Source organism: Adiantum capillus-veneris, chromosome 9 (genome assembly GCF_014529385.1).
Source record: "Adiantum capillus-veneris isolate H3 chromosome 9, ASM1452938v2, whole genome shotgun sequence".
In the NCBI taxonomy this organism is placed as follows: Eukaryota; Viridiplantae; Streptophyta; class Polypodiopsida; order Polypodiales; family Pteridaceae; genus Adiantum; species Adiantum capillus-veneris.
In genome coordinates, this window is record NC_140939.1 from 13165260 (window position 1) to 13180655 (window position 15396).

General features: G+C 43.2%; 1 pseudogene; it reads right to left on the minus strand.

Moving 5' to 3' along the window:
* Positions 1 to 1445: 1445 nt before the first annotated feature.
* LOC147450145 (uncharacterized) lies at positions 1446 to 15088 on the minus strand (annotated as a pseudogene).
* Positions 15089 to 15396: the final 308 nt, after the last annotated feature.

Consider the following 15396-nt stretch of genomic DNA (forward strand, 5'->3'; position numbering starts at 1 on the left):
GCCCCTATCAAGTGTGATGCAACATCATCATTATTGCAAGCTGCTGGATAGCACAAGGGACGCCACAAGCCGCCGCTATCGGCTTTGCCGCTGCCAATAGCTCTCAAAATCGTTGTACAATGAACCAGTGGCACCATCAATCGCAGTGCCCTCTCGGGGGGCTCGCCATCGCCACAGGGTGAGGGAGCTCCTCTCTCTCCCCCTTTGCATACCAAATGATGTTCACGGCCCAACCAATAAATCTCGGGCGCCCTGCCTCCTCCATCGTAGGTGGGAGATATGTCGTGCCATGTGGAAGCCTGTGGGGGACCTCATCCCTCAAGGCATATGAAACCCCTCAAAAAAACATTGAAAATGAAAATTTTCCCCCCACTTCAGAGCCTTGCTTCCTCCTACTCAGTGATTACATGCCCAAATCGGAAAAACCCAATAAAAATTCCCCTCTTGGACTTTGAGCCGCTCAACTCTCGCCACCGCTTGATCCTCCCAAGGCCGCAAACCGAGGTCGTCAAAAATAAAATAAAAATATGGTACCTTTCTCCGAGCAATTGCCCCAAAATTTGTTTATCTATAACTTGGAGCTCAAGGCTCAGAATCACGTGCCGTCAATTTTTTTCTACTCCACATGATGCATGCTACCCTCGAGAACCTTGGCAAGGTCAAGCCAGATGGCGCATCCTCCTATGCGGGCAAGTGAGCATAGACCCGACCCCCGAAAAATCTATCATAACTTGCTAACCAGAGCTCCGATTGGCAATCGGAGAAGATAGGCATACTCAATAATTTGAGTTCTCCACAAGCATCCACTAACATCATCCTAGGCCACCTACCCGCAGTTGCCCTACCCGTCGGGGATTTGCAACTCCTTCTAACTTTGAACTGCAGTATCTTGAGCACCGGGGTTCCATTTGACGATCCGTTTGGACCGGCTTCTAGAGCACACTAAACACTACATTCTAGAGCATTGACTTGACACTTTGGACACCTTGACCTCTCATCCCATATGGACTAATCTTGAAGCTTTTCTGGTCTAAAAAACCACATTGAGCATACACTTTGGCTACCCTTTGGCTGCCCGGGACCTTGGTACCTGCCTTAGCCTTTTGCATTGCACTTGCTTGCTGCCTTTTCTTGGCATAGACCACTTTCCATATTGGACCAACTTTGGCTGCACCATCATTGCCCAGCCCCCTCGTCGAACATTTATGTTTGACCAAAAGCATATGTGCAGAACTTTAAAACTCACACACCAAGGTGACAACTGAAAGCACTCAAAAAACCATAACTCTATGTACAAGAAATGTACAAAAGGTTTGTCCTTTTCCTCTCGCACACCGTGTGCTTTAGGTAGGTTTCCCACCCCCTTGCATTTCCTATCATCATCCCTCTGGGTCAAACACGTACATGTGGTCATCACCATCCTTCTCTAGCAGCTCCATGTAGTACTATATCCATGCAAATATCCAATGGTGCACATGGAATGCAACTAGTACACCTTCACCACTCCAAGACTCTACAGGTATCCAATATGCTTTGTATAGAGCAGCATCATGCTCACTATCTTGCTCAACGGCCATACCTGCAATCCTCTCTCAACTATAGAGAAGATAACGCCTCCAAAGACTCCTCTAGCTGACGAATGGCCCATTGCACTTTTGCTTCCATCATCGTCCATCAATAATGAGCCGTAGACCTTCGTTATCAGTTTCTCCATTCCCATAGCCTATTTTTTCTCCTCATGCACAACTGGCAGCACCTGTTCTTCATTCAAAGGTTCTTCTATTAGCTTTGCGCTCCACTCCAATCTTGCAACATCTTCAACCAGCGCATCTTCAAGATCATCCACATAGGTAGAACCATATGGTGTTAAGTATAAGGCCTGATTTACCCTTGTAATTTTCTGTGGTAAAAGCGCACATTTGTAAGGCCCCCATTATGAGAAGAAGCCATCGTGCGTGAAGGAAAATCACTCACCGCAAACCAAAATTTTCACGGACAAGAATCAGGGGCAACTTTAAAGGCCTCGGGGGCCGAGGCCCCTGAGACTTTTTTTTTTCGCCGGAATATTATGGCCGGACGGCGGCCGGAAAGTGGTCGGAAAACAACCGGTCGGTTGGCCGGTGGCCGGTAGTCAATGGCCAATGGCCAGTGGTCGGAAGTCAATGGCCGGTGGCCGGTGGTCGGAAGTCAATGGCCGGTGGCCGAAATCAAAAGCGGACTTGTCTTCTCATGGGCGGCCACACATGGCTATCTCTCATAAGAGAGGGCAGCCCTTTTGGCCTATAAAAGGAGGCCATTTCTACACACATTTCATAGTGTGAAGTTGATGCAACAAGGTGAGTGTGAGGTGGTGATCAAGGGTTTAATCCCTTTGTAAACTACTTCTTCTTTTGAAGTGCTAAAGCCATTGAGTGGTTGCTTTCCTGTGGACGTAGCCCACATTGGGTGAACCACGTATATCGTGTGTACTCTCTCTCTCTCTCTACTCTATAATCTCTTGTGTGTGAAATCTATCTCTCTCCATTAAGTAATCTACTCAAAAATCTATTTAGCTACGTCTTATTTCCTAACAACTGGTATCAGAGCAAGGTTTGCTCGTAGCTAAATTATCTCAAGGAAAGGATTCCTTGAATTGAGTGGGAGTTATGGCGGAGGAAGGGAAGCTCAAGATTGAGAAGTTCAACGACAAAAACTACCAACATTGGAAGATGCAGATTGAAGACTATCTCTACCAGAAGGACCTCTATTTTCCACTAAGCGGTCTTGCGAAGAAGCCCGTAACAATGGCAGATGAAGCATGGATTGCCCTTGATCGAAAGGCACAAGGAACAATCCGGTTAATCTTGGCGTCAACGGTGGCCTTCAATGTTTCGGAGATGAAGACCACGGAGGACTTGATGAAGTCACTTGACGACTTCTACGAGAAACCATCGGCATCCAATAAGGTATTTCTTATGAAGCGCTTGTTCAATCTAAAGATGGCAGAGAATGGTTCAGTTGCAAAACACCTAAATGACTTTAACACAAACATAAGTCAACTTCGATCAGTGAAAATCAATTTCGATGACGAAGTGCGAGCTCTCCTTATACTATCATCTCTACCGGATAGTTGGGACAGCCTTGTGATGGCTGTAAGTAATTCTATCTCTGGCACAAATACTCTTAAGTTTGATGATGTTGTGGGTGTTCTCCTAAGCGAGGAAATGCGAAGGAGAAGCACAGGAGAATCATCAAGTGTTGCACTATCAATGGAAACAAGAGGAAGGCCTAAGGAGAGGTTCAAAAACCAAAAGGGTCGTGATCGCTCAAGGCGGAGCAAGTCACGCACAAAGTCAGTTCTTGAATGTTGGAACTGCGGCAAGAAGGGCCACGTCAAGAAGGATTGCTAGTCCAAGAAGAAGAAGGAGACAGAGTCTCAAGAAAACAAGCCAACATCAGAGGCCAATGTGGCAGGTAAAGTAGAGCAAGATGCTCTAATTCTCTCATTAGACAATGTGTCTAATTCCTGGACAGTAGATTCCGGGGCTTCATTTTATGCGACACCACACAAGCAACATTTCCAAGACTACACCAAAGGTAATGTTGGGTATGTATACTTGGGAGATGATGAAGCTTGTGAGATTGTCGGCAAAGGTACAATTTCTGTCAAAACTGCTAACAGAAATGAATGGAAGCTTAAAGATGTTAGGCATGTTCCTTCTCTTCGCAAAAATTTAATCTCTACAGGACAATTGGACGATGAAGGTCACAACATTGCATTCGGAAACAAACGGTGGAAGATCTCAAAGGGATCTTTGGTGGTTGCCAAGGGTGAAAAAGTCGGTACACTTTACTTGTGTACTATTAGCACACAACCTTCAGCTTGTGCAGCAACTACAGAAGTTGACAGTGCAGTGTGGCACTACTGACTCGGGCATATGAGTGCCAAAGGAATGAAAATCCTTCAAACAAAGAAGCTTCTACCAGGTTTGAAAGAAGTATACTTAGAGTTCTGTGAAGATTGTGTTTATGGTAAACAAAAAAAGGTAAAATTTCAAAAATCAGGAAATGAAAGAAAAAATAAAAAACTTGAGTTGGTTCATTCTGATGTTTGGGGTCCTGCAAGTACACCATCACTTGGTGGCTCATTGTACTATGTAACATTCATAGACGATGCGACTAGAAAAACATGGGTTTATGTCATGCAGAAAAAATCCGATGTATTTTCCATATTTCAAAGGTGGAAAGCCTTTGTGGAGAATGAAACAAGTACCAAGGTTAAATGCCTCAGATCCGACAATGGAGGCGAATATTGCAGCCAAGCTTTTGAAAGCTTTTGTGCTAGCAATGGCATTCGGAGGGAAAGGACAACCCCAAGGATACCTCAACAAAATGGGATTTCGGAAAGGATGAACAGGACAATCATGGAACGAGCACGAAGCATGCGGCTACATGCACGCCTACCGCTTGAGCTTTGGGCGGAAGCTGTAAGTACGTCTGTGTACTTAATCAACCGGTGAATTATGCATTTCTCAAAGTGTTTGGGTGTGAGGCTTTCATGCACATAGATAGAAGCCTAAGATCAAAGATAGATGCAAAGTCCAAAAAGTGTTTCTTCATTGGCTATGGAGAAGGAGACTTTGGGTATCACCTATGGAATCCTGAAGATGGTAAAATCTTAAGGAGTAGGGATGTAATTTTTAACGAACAAAATATGTACAAAGATTACTTGGAAAGAAAACAAACAAAAGAAACAGGTGATGAGTACATGGAGCTTTAGGACAGTGAAGACTCAAGGACTGCAAACGGTGACAATGTGCAACAACTTCAACCAAATGAGGAGCCTCAACCTATTCCCCGAAGATCTACAAGAGCAAGTAGACCTCCAGAAAGGTTTGTTCCTTCCTTCAACCATCTCTTGATCTCAGATTCTGGAGATCCGGAATCATATGAAGAAGCTATGCAACATGAATCCAAAGAAGAATGGACGAAGAGCATGCAAGTGGAGATGGACTCACTACATCGCAACCAAACATGGGAGTTGGTTGAGTTGCCTAAAGGTAAGCGGGCACTTCAAAACAAATGGGTGTACAAGCTGAAGGAAGAAGAAGGTGGGAAGAAAAGGTACAAGTCTAGGCTTGTGGTAAAAGGTTTTTCTCAAAAGAAAGGTATTGACTTCAATGAAATATTTTCTCCTTCATGATTCTCTTCCAACACTCTGTAAAGCTCCTCCCGCCAAGGTACATGTCTCAACACGAGATCAGCTCCTTTCATGTATAAGACATCACCAATCAATTTGTACCTGTATGATCTACGCACAAAGCCATACTTCTTAGACTTCTGAATCTCCTTTGGAATGATTCCTGTTAGAAAAAACTCCTCTTCTTGAGCCAAACTTTCCCGGCCATGATAAAGAGGTAAAGTGGTCCTCAACACGAATAGCTCCCCAATCATGCCTTGAGCTGCTTCATGTGCCTCTCCATTTAGAGCACGTTCAATGTGTCTGATGATCCATGGTTCGAACTTTTTTAACAGGCCTTTAATTCTGAAGCACATTTCCTTCAATGAGGTGTTCTTGCTCTTCCACACACCCAGCACTTGCTTCACCACTAACAAGGCATCACCTTTTATGCTCAACCTTCGAACCCCATGCTTCAAACAAATGTGTAATCCGGCTTCCAGAGTATCATATTCAGCCTCATTGTTACTATGAGCATTCAATTTGAACCCTCTCTTGCATACTAGCTTCCCCTCTGGATCATAAAGTGCTATACCCCCTGAAGCTGCATCATGGCTCTTTCTGTATGAACCATCAAAGAACAACACATGTGCATTGCTGATCTGTGGCACTTCTTCAACTACCTTTCTCACCACCTCTTCCTTAACAACAAGAGGATTCTCCTTGTAGGTCAACAAATCAGCTAGGGTGGCCCTTATACTATCTTCCACTAGAAAAGAGAACTCAAACTCCTGCAGCTCAATTACCCATTTCTTCATCACATTTGACATGTTAGTACCATTAATTAACTGTGGCAAAAAGGCATAACTCGTCAAGAAAAAAAAAGGCCGTGGTAGCAAGTAATGACGAAATCGTCGACAAGCAAATATTACACTGGCCATCACTAGCTCTACTTCCGAGAACTTTCTCTCCGCTACCAACTTCACTCGACTTGCACAATACACTGGCCTCATATAATGGCTGCCCTTTCCCTATTGCAATAGCATGGCTCCAATGGCATCATCCCCTACTGATGGATTTACATAAAACACTTTCTCCCAATCAGGAGCCTGCATGGCTGACAACCCCCCTAACACCTCTTTCACCTCTTGAAACACTTCTTCACACTTGTCATCCCATTGCAATGGATCATGCTTTGCCACTTGCTGTAATGGATAAAGAAGCTGCGAAGACAATGGAATAAACCGTGCCATGTACTTCACTTTGTGTATAAAAGTTTCCAATTGCTTCGTACTCGTAGGTGATGGAAGAAGAATAATAGACTTAACCTTATCTGGATCAGCCTCAATGCCATTTTCTAACACCATATGGCCCAATAACTTCACCCTTGGCTGTGCTAGATGACATTTCTTTGGATTTAGTTGTCCTCCACATTCATCATATCGAGTCAATACCATCTGCAGCTGCTCATGGTGTTCAGCCCTACTGCTATAAACACAGAAGTCATCCATAAAAGCTTTAACACAACTACCAATGAATGGTTCCAACACCCAATTTGCTCTCTCTTGATAGAAGGAAGGTCCATTTGACAACCCAAATGGCAATACTGTGTAGCAATAGCAGCCCCATGGCGTAATAAAAGTTGTCTTTGTGCGGTCTTTAAGAGCAATCTTCAATTGAAAATAGCCTGAAAAACCATCACACACACTGTACCTCTCATAACCTGCCACTGAATCCAAGATCTGATCGATGAATGGAAGAGGATATGGGTTCTTCTTAGTGGCTGCGTTTAAGGGTTTAAAATCTACAAAAATTCTCCACTTCCCATCCTTCTTTGGACTGACTACTACTGGACTCACCCATTCTGTGGTCTCGACAGGGACTATGAACCCTGCCTTCAACAACTTGTCCACCTCTTCTCGCAAGGCTTCCATTTGCTCTTGACCCATCCTTCTTAGCCTTTGCCGCACTGGCTTAGCACCTTCTTTCAGCTCTATATGCATCTCTTCACCATTGAACCCTTTGATCTCTTCATATGAAGTAATGAACAAATCAGGAAAACTAGCCAACATGTGCAAATATATATCCTTCTCCATAGCTGAAAGGTCTCCACTGATCATTTGTGTCATCAATTCCTTCTTCTTTGACAACTCAACCTTGGTTTGCATCAGCCCTTCAATCACTTCATAAGGCCCTTCACTTTCATCTTCAACCTCATTCGCAAATGCAACTAAACCAAACTCCTGTATTTCTTTGTCCATCAAAAGAAATGCAACATTAGCATCCTCATCACTGCTGGTAGTGCTATCACTATCCTCATCTGTCACCGTGGAAGAGTCTTCATCACTAGACTCATCCTCATCTTCATAAAGCTCCTCTAATCGTTTCCTTGTGTCCATATTATAAAGCTTCTTGGTACCTGTCTTTCCATAGAGGCTAATCGTACCATGTCGCCAATCTTGAACAGCTCCCACTGCACGTAACCATGGTCTACCCAGTATAATAGGATATTCTCCCAACCCTGCTTGCATCACATGAAAATCAACCACTGCCTTTGCATCATATGCCTCCACTTCTAAGCTCTTTACAACACCCAAGAATTTTACTTTTTGATGGTTTGCCAATCTGATCCGAAAACCTGACACCCCAGCCACTGTGAGACCCATCTTCTCAACGCATGAGTGTGTTATGACACATATTTGGGCTCCGCCATCCACATAACCTTGTCCCAAATTTTTCCTTTTATGCCACACATCTACTATTGGACAAATGTCTGGTAGCTCATCCATTGCCAACACCTTTACTGAACCTCTCTCTGGCTCCTTCTCCATTGGGTTAACCATCCTCTTCCACTGTCGCTTTAGCCTAGGCACCATCTCTATAAGCTGTCCAAAAGTAACATCTGCCTTCCTGCTCGTCAAATCCTCCTTCAAGTCATAGCTTAATTGCCCATCCCCTAGTGGAAAATCTGAAACATGAAACTTTCGACGAGCTCTCCTTTTCCTCTTGGCCTTGATATCCTCGCCTTCATGGCTCTTTCCTTTCTTCTTACTAGGACCTGGGGCACTTCTTCCTTCCTTATCCTCTGTGGTCCTCTTCCCAATAGGCATCACTAATGTATCCTCTAGCTTTGATGCCTTCTCCAAGGTGACTACACTTAGCACTTTTGTCTTTCCCTTTTCCTCCTGGGTCAGTCCAGTGGTTCCTTCGTCTCCCTTAATTTCGATGCCATAATCATTTGACCTAGTTAGCACCTGTCTTGGCAATGGATACATGTCTCCCCCCATCCTTGGTGGCTTATCACATTGCGGGCTGATGTGACCCAACTCTCCACAATTGTAACATGTGGGCGTCTGTCTCCAAAACCTACCATTGCTTTGTCCAACACCATTCCTAGGCCTTTCTTCACCTCCTGGCTGATTTGCAAACCTCCCTCGACCTCGATTATTTCCCACTTGGCCTAGCATGTTTAGGCTGAGATTCTTCATCAAATCTACCATTTGCCTCATGTCTTGCCTTAGCCCATCATCTTGCACTGCTAGCATAACCTGAGTAGTAACAGGAACCACTGGTTCGTGATGAACCCCTGACATGCGACCTTGTAAAGACTCTATAGGCTGAAATTCAGACCTCATGGGCAAAGACTCCACCCCTAACTGGCTCATTTTCCTCAACTTCCACTCTTTGTTCCTTGATACCTCTAGTGCATCTTCATATGTCCTAGGCTTCTTTAGCTCCACTCTCCAACGTATATTCTCCCAAAGACCATCCAAGAACCTGTCCTTCTTCATCATGTCAGGCGGGGGTACCTATGGTGCTAAGGCCTTGCACATTCGCTCCCATGCCAATGAAAACTTACGTATGTACGCATCTACTGGCTCACCTTCCTTTTGCACAAAAGCCTATACTTCTTGCCACACTTTGTCAGGATCTTCTATCTTCACAAACTCCACTTCCAACCCATGTCGTAGATTGTCCCAACTCAACCTTACAGGTGGATCAGCCACACGCAACTCCTCTTCAAATGCTTTAGACCAAACTCGTGCATCACTCTTCAAACAAATTTGGAGAAGGCGTAACATTTGTGTAGGGTCATGAATCTAGTTGCTAATGCAGGCAACCTCCATCTTTTCCAAAAATTCTTCCACATCTTCATCACTTCTTCCATGAAACTCCGGATAAGAGAAAGCCATGGCTACCCAAATTATGATGCTTTGAGAACCCCTTCGAACACACGTGCAAGAACCCAAAACTTTTCACTACCCAATCCCCAGAAACTTCAATGGAGCTCAGCTTTAGATAAGGACAAACACATGCACATCAAATGAGTTTTCATAGTTAATCATCGGAATGACAACATGCAAAGGACATTCCAGGATCTCTCTCAATCTTCTTGGCCCAAACATAAAGACTATGCGCTGCTGGAAAAAGATCTTCCTGGACACATGAACATTAATCTGAATTCTTTGAGTTAAATGAAAAGCAGTGAACTGAGGGCCATTTTGATCATCCATTAAAGCCAACCATGAAGCTCCCAAGAAGGCACACCTGACTCAACCTCTAATTTTGCCAAAATTTCAGCAGCATAACAGCATAAATGGCTCAAAATACCAAAAAACCAGTCATCATAACTTGGAAAAATTTTGGCAGAGTTTCCCCAGAAATAGAGCAGTAGGAACCCAAAATATAGACTGTATATGTATGCATAAACTGTCAACAATAGAACCCGAGCATCAAATAGGACTCACTAGTACATAGCCTATGGCGAGGTCACGAAAAGGGTGCTCCAGCTACCTGTATCACCGAAAGGATCTCCACATTTGAGAATCCCCCAGCTCAATAAAACCTCACACTATCGACCCTCACACGAAGGCTAATGCAAATCGCGTATAGTCAAGTCTCAGAAATGACTATCTTCCAGACCAAGTCTCAAAAATGGCTGGGACTGCCAAATAAAACCAAATATGGCTCCACAAAGGCATACAATGGTAGTTTCCACAAGTAACATACAATCCAACAGATTCCAACAGACAATGCGCTCAAACAGGCGCCAAGTGATGCATACCCACAACAACTGCAAGTGACATCACTGCTAGTATATCAATGTACTCCAGCTACCTATACCTGTGTGAATCACTTGTACCTGTACCTGTCCCTGTAACCTGTAACCTGTAACCTGTAATCTGCAACCTGTAACCTGTAATCCCGAATCTCGAAGCTTGAAGCTCGAAGCAGAAGGTACTCGAAGAAGATCCTCCGTGGGGGTGCCAAAAGAATGTGAGCGGGATGGAAACACACACAACACCTCTATAACGACCCGACACACACTCTTGGGAATGATACACACACACACGCTATGGGGCACCACTCGGATTACACAACACACCTGGCCGAGACAGGGAACACACCTCTAGAGTGAGAGGAGAGAGACTATCCACTTGCCCACTCCACACAGACACACACACACACACACACACACACACACACACAAAAACTCAGCTCAAAAGAGGAGAACTTCTGATGTTTAGATACAAATGAGCTTGGGCCAACACCAATGGGGCAAACAACTCACACAATATGGGTAAAAGATACCAGATACAATCACAAATTGGAGAAGAAGCTTCACTCACCGGAGAAGATTACACAGAAAAATAGAAGAAAAAGAGTGAGGAATTTGGCAAAATGGACAGCGCCATCGCGTCCGGAACGGCCCAAAACCCCAGTCTACAATGTCAAAGTGCTCAAATCCGACCTCGGATGAGCAGTTTACGGCCAAAACAAGCTCCAAAAATCCCAAAAACACACTTGCGGCTGTTCCTCCTCTCTTCTCCATGTTTTTTCTGGTCTTCTCTCATTTTTTTCAGTTCCCCCACTTAGCTTTATTAGTTGGGCACCCTTGTCCTTTTAGATGACCTCAAACAGACCCCGAATAGGCCAAAAACTGACCTCGCAGTGCATAGTTGTCACCCTGCTGCATCCATGCGCACACCTGGCACTCATTTCTTTTCAATAATGCGTCTCACAACCACATGAAGTGGCCCCAAAAAGTGGTCCTAATGATGACCTTTCTGCATAACTCTCACAAGAAAACACCACTTTGTGTCCGTATTCATCCACGTGCAAATATTGACCCCGTTCGCCCTCTTTACGCCACTAGATGCCATCTGACGCACCTGCTTACCTCATGTCGTCGGCCCGCGGATAGCTTCCTCGAGAAGTTTTACGCGCTATAAACTCCTCATTATTGTAGAAAAAACATACTGGTACTGGTGATAGTGAAAATCGATGCACTATGTACATGTTGTCCTACATGTACACATGTGGGCCCCACGTAACCACCTGGCTATGGAAATTGGGCAATCCTTTATTCGATGCACCATGCATGTGTATGTACATATGCGCAATCCCTTTCTCCAAAAAAATCCTGAAAACGGCATTCCCTCACGGTGACTTAGAGGAGGAAATCTACATGCTTCAACCAAAGGGGTATGAAGTAAAAGGTAAGGAGAAATTGATTTGCAGATTAAAGAAGAGCTTGTATGGTTTAAAGCAAGCATCAAGACAATGGCACTTGAAGTTTGATCGATGGATGTTGGATCATGGATTCACAAGATGCAACTCAGATCACTGCGTGTACACAGAGAATTTGGGAGATGGGAAATTCATCATCCTAATGTTGTATGTTGATGACATGTTGATTGCAAGTGCTAACATGCAGGACATCAAAGACCTAAAAGAGGAGCTGTCCAAATCTTTTTCAATGAAAGATTTAGGTGTTGCAAAGAGGATACTTGGTATGAAAATATCAAGGGACAGGACGAAGAAGACAATAAAGCTATCTCAAGAAGATTACATCAAGAAGGTACTAGAAAGGTTTGCAATGCAAAATGCAAAACTAGTTTCTACACCTTTGGCTGGTCATTTTAAACTAACGAAGGATATGTGTCCAAAGACACAAGAGGAGATAGCCTATAAGTCTAAAGTTCCATATGCTGCAGCGGTAGGTTCTCTAATGTATGCTATGGTCTGGACAAGGCCAGACATTGCACATGCAGTGGGAGTTGTGAGTAGGTTCATGGACAACCCAACTAAAGATCATTGGCAAGCTGTGAAGTGGATACTTAGGTATCTAAAAGGGACAACAACAAATTCTTTGTATTTTGGAGGAACTGATATTTTTCTAGAAGGGTATGCTGATGCAGATATGGCAGGTGACAAAGATACTCGAAGGAGCACTACTGGCTATGTGTTCATGGTTGGAGGCACAACAGTAAGCTGGGCTTCAAAGCTACAGAAAGTGGTTTCACTTTCTACCATGGAAGCAGAGTATGTAGCAATGACGGAGGCAAGCAAAGAAATTATGTGGCTTCACAGATTCTTAGAAGAGCTTGGATTCAAACAAGACAATTGTGTCTTGTACAGTGATAGCCAAAGCGCTATCCATCTTGCGAAGAACTCAGCCTTTCATTCAAGGACAAAGCACATTGAGGTTAGATATCACTTCATACGCACTCTTTTGGAAGAGAGACAACTAAAGCTAGGAAAGGTGCATACAAGTGAAAATCCTGCAGACATGTTTACAAAGGTGGTCAACAAGGAGAAGTTGAGCTTTTGCTCATCTTCAATCGGCATTCAAGGATAAGAAGCCAGAACAGAAAGCAGTCACAGGTTTGGTTTGGAGATCAGTCTCCAAGTGGGAGATTGTTAACACTAGGTTGGTAACCTAACAGGACATAAAAGTGTCCTTTCAGGGTTTTGAAAAAAACCTCCAAAACCATAGTAGATCCACTCATTTTGTAAAATCCTTTCATGAGGTTATAGTTCAAGGCCTACTACACATGGAAAAAATAAGAAACTTGTAAAATTTCTCATCTTTTGGTCACACCAAGCCTCCAAAGTTGATGGACCATTACATTTTCATCAAAACAGTCATTTCTTACGTTTTGTTGCATAAAAATAAGATTAGGGATTTTTGTAGGACTTGAGATAAATTCCCTAGTTGACTTCAATGGCTTGGTGATCAGAACATATGATTGCTTCTCACTCACTGTTTTTTGTTTTGCCAAAAGAAATAGGTACAAAAAATTTAAATTTTTACCATTCTGCAAACCTATCATCAAAGTTTCTATAGCCACGCTCAATACAAACAATATATGCATGTTTTCTTATTTCCCTATTGTCCTTAAGGTTCATAAGGAGCCATGGAGCATGTCAAAAGAATAATACATCTCTTACCAAGGGGAATCTTGGGGACAAAGATGAAGTACTAAATACAACAAACATGAAAAAACTGGGTTCAACATTATGAGTTGTAGAATCCCATAGAAACTATTCAATATCTAGCCAAATTTGATCCTTATGACTAGATATGGTTACTACCTACAAAATGCATGTAGTTGTCACAAGAAACTAACAATATTGAAAAAGGTATACTTGATATACTAGAAAGTTTCGTTTTCTTCTATAATTGAAAAAATCAACCATTGTTGTCTAATATGCAAAATAGGGTATTAGGTGCCCCAAAACTCAAGGAATATTAGCTTTATGTTACAATATGCAACATAGAAAATCAAAACTACATTTGGATATCATGAAAGCCACCAAAAAAATCATAGAAGAGCTAAAATTGGCTAAAAAACAAGATTTGACAATTTTTGTAATTTGGTCATAACTTACAACTTTAACATTTATTTCTCCCTGGAAGCATCTGGACATGTTGAGGACTATTAAAGATAGTTCTCTAGCATTATAGACCTCACAAACATGAATTCTAGAGTGGTATAGTTGCAAAAAGTTGAAAAAAGCCAAAAACATGACCCGTTTTTTCACACAGTTTAGGTTGTGAAATGTTATGCAACGGCAAGGTTAAAGATGGAATTGATATTCCAAAAAAATGTGGAGGTTTTTTCAGCTCATGAGACAACTTTCTAGATAGATAGCACCTCAAAATCCATTTTGAAACTCTTGACATAATTCAAGGAAAATGGTCACTTAACAGGACATAAAAGTGTCCCAGGACATAAAAGTGTCCCATTACCAACCTAGTGTTAAGTATGGAGCGTGATTTACCCTTGTAATTTTCTGTGGTAAAAGCGCACATTTGTAAGGCCCCCATTATGAGGAGAAGCCATCGTGCATGAAGGGAAATCACTCACCGGGAACCAAAATTTTCACGGACAAGAATCAGGGGCAACTTTAAAGGCCTCGGGGGCGGAGGCCCTTGAGACTTTTTTTTTTGCCGAAATATTCTTTTTCGCCGGAATATTATGGCCGGACGGCGGCCGGAAAGTGGTTGGAAAACAACCGGTCGGTTGGCAGGTGGCCGGTGGTCGGAAGTCATTGGCCGGTGGCCGGTGGCCGAATTCAAAAGCGGACTTGTCTTCTCAAGGGCGGCCACACATGGGCGGATTGGAGGGTCCGATTTGGACTTATTCGGACAAGGGCGGCTACACATGGCTGTCTCTCATAAGAGAGGGCAGCCCTTTTGGCCTATAAAAGGAGGCCATTTCTACACACATTTCATAGTGTGAAGTTGATGCAACAAGGCGAGTGTGAGGTGGTGAGAGTGAAGCAAGGCGGGAGCTCTATCAAGGGTTTAATCCCTTTGTAAACTACTTCTTCTTTTGAAGTTCTAAAGCCATTGAGTGGCTACTTTCCTATGGACGTAGCCCACATTGGGTGAACCACATATATCGTGTGTACTCTCTCTCTCTCTCTACTCTATAATCTCTTGTGTGTGAAATCTATCTCTCTCCATTAAGTAATCTACTCAAAAATCTATTTAGCTACGTCTTATTTCCTAACATATGGCTCAACCATCACATATTGTAGACCCACTTCATCCTCATGTTCTTCAAACACATGCCTTGCCGTTGCCTCTCCAAATAGGGAAGAAAGAGGATCATCCTCTACCGCATCATTCTGTAGCATAGCCTCAAAAAAACCTTCCTTCTCATTCTGTTGAGCCCTACCATCACCTACCTCCACCAGCTCAAACATGGGCCAATTTTACCATCCTCGTAGGGTAGACTAGTAACCACCACTCCATCTCTTTTCTCTTATTCCACAATTGTAGCAGCTTTTCCTCTCTTGTTCAATCTTCGTACCTGTTGTACAACCATGGAATACTCCACAACTACCTTTATAAACATCACCATCAACACAATACCTCTTAGTACTTTCAGGAAATATGACATAGCTAAGTAGATAATTGAGTAGATTACCTAATGGAGAGAGAT